The following is a 2,372-nucleotide window of genomic DNA, read 5'->3' as shown; positions in this document are numbered from 1 at the left end:
GAGAGAGAGAGAGAGAGAGAGAATACCTTATGCCTTCAACCACGAGTTTTACATTTTTATAACGTATCTTTATTTCTATCTTTTTTTTCTCCCCCTTACTTTTCCCGAGTTTTTACTTTCATCCTCATTTACCTATTTTTCGTTTTTCACGATTAAACATACACTTACGGTTTTCCTTCTTAATACATTTAAATATATATTCTTGATATATTCAGTTCCATTAAGAAATATTCTATTGCTATAATATCCTGAACTTTGTTAAATTTATTTCCACTATCTTTCGTTGAATGCAATTTAACTTTCATCGAGATCTTCTGAATAATATTTCTTTCTCTCGTTTTTGTTTCTAAAAAAAAAATAACCAAATTAATGTAAATATTATTTTATCCTAGATAATAATAATTAATTGATTGAAAAATGAAATAATTCAATCGTTAGAATCAAAAATATTTTATTCGAATGTACGTTATATACATTTGAAAAATTTTGTTAACATATTATCTCAATAGAAATTATTCTCGTACTGTTCATGGAAATAATACGCGCGATCCTCCGAATAAAATAATATCCGTATATTAAAATTTCTAACAATGACGTGGACAAATGATATATTATAAAGATTATTCTAAGTGTCATCTCTATTAGAATAATTTTCAAGTTTTTTTATTATATGTTAAAGGGGAGGAGATATTTTAAAAGGGTCGGGAATAAAATGGAGGAAAAAAAAAATGAAATAAATCCATTAAAATATCTCGGCTCGGCCTCCATTTTCGTAGCAACGCAAATAGAATGATAATTCAAAGTATCATTTGAAAATCCTAATGCGCGAATAAAATACCATTTTATACTTGGAGTCTAATGGAGACGAGATTTAAGCGATTCACTCGTTACTCTTGAATCTTCAAACTTCCTAAACGACATCAACGACAGAGAAGAAATATTTCTTCCTTTCTCCTTTTCTTTCTTCCCCCTCCCCCTCTCTATCCCTCTATCCTTCTATCCCTATCTTCCTTTAGGTGAAAGAACGTTAGAAAATACGCGGAATGTAAGAAAAAACGATTGATAAGAGCACCCAGTGAAGAACTTCAAAGAAAGAGAGAGAGAGAGAGAGAGAGAGAGAGAGAGAGTTACCTCAAAAAACGAGATATTATATCTTTTCTTTTCCATTATTTCTTTTGGATTTCGAAGAAACCAGAATCTATCTTTTCTCTTTCTCTCTGACGCTTTTTTTTTTTTTTTACTTTCTTTCCTTTATCACTTTTTATATTTTTCTCATACTTTATTTTTCTCCAGATATTTTTTTTTTTTAACACTTCTTCTCTCTTTCTCTTTTCCTTTTTCGTAATATCTTTTTATCCATCTCTCTATTTCTCTCTCTCTCTCTCTCTCTCTTTTTCTCTCAATCTTTCTTCCTTTTTTGTAATCCCCTCCCCCTTCTGTTTCTCTCTCTCTCTCTCTCTCGTTCCCTTTTTTTTCTTCTCACTTTCTCTCCCTATTTTCTCTCTTGGTATCTTTCAACCATTTTTACTTCTTTCCTCTTGTTTTTGTGAAACATTTTTTTACTCTCCCCTACTCAGTCCACATCATCCCCCTTTCCCTTTTTCTTTCCCTTTCTGATAACTCGCGACAGGTCTTTTTTTTTTTGGATGTTTTCCGCACGAGGTCTCAACTACACCAAGCGTGTATCCGCGATCCGAAAAGCTTTACTTTTTTGGCTAGGTTTCAAAAATTAAAAACCTTGCCAACGTGGTTGGTCGTATCGAACAACCACCCCCAGGCCGAAAGGGTCGAAGGGTAGCACAGGAAACTCGTAAAGTATCGTAGATGAATAATGTGTGGCTTTGGAAACTGTTAAATAACGATTCCCTCGTGTTTCTGTATTACCTAGAATTTTTGGTCTAACGAAATTCTCGGAGTATCGATATATCGTATTTTAGAATTATCGAACTATCTTATTGCTTTGTTTAACAAGAAATGATCACTTTTCAATCTCTTCTATACAAATTCAAGTATTTTTATTTTCTTCTAAATCTCGACAATGCATTTTTATTATTATAATATAACGAAAATAAATTATCGTTGTCTTCTATCTTTTCTCTTCGATTATACAAGGGAATACGATAATTCAAATTTTGTTAATTTTATTAAAAGAATTTTAAAATTACACGTGAACCTTATTGGATTTCAACAACAAAAACATAGATCGATTATTTATATATAATATATTTATAGAATATTTTTAATTTATTCCTGAGTAAAATTATGTTTGATAAACTTGGTAGAAAATAAAAGAGGGGGATGGGGAGATGAAAAAATATGTTAGTATTATTATAATGATATAAAAAAAGTAAATGAAATATCTTCGCCTGTAT

General features: G+C 30.7%; 1 protein-coding gene across 1 annotated transcript in view; it reads right to left on the bottom strand.

Annotated features, from left to right (window-relative positions):
- The window catches only part of LOC106785651 (acetylcholine receptor subunit alpha-like), a gene marked incomplete in the record, with an annotated part of 90,855 nt that overhangs the window by 16,943 nt on the left and 71,540 nt on the right, over positions 1–2,372 (bottom strand).

Source organism: Polistes canadensis, unplaced genomic scaffold (genome assembly GCF_001313835.1).
Source record: "Polistes canadensis isolate GaletaPanama2010 unplaced genomic scaffold, ASM131383v1 scaffold_54, whole genome shotgun sequence".
Lineage (NCBI taxonomy): Eukaryota > Metazoa > Arthropoda > Insecta > Hymenoptera > Vespidae > Polistes > Polistes canadensis.
This window is presented reverse-complemented; position numbering and strand designations above follow the sequence as displayed.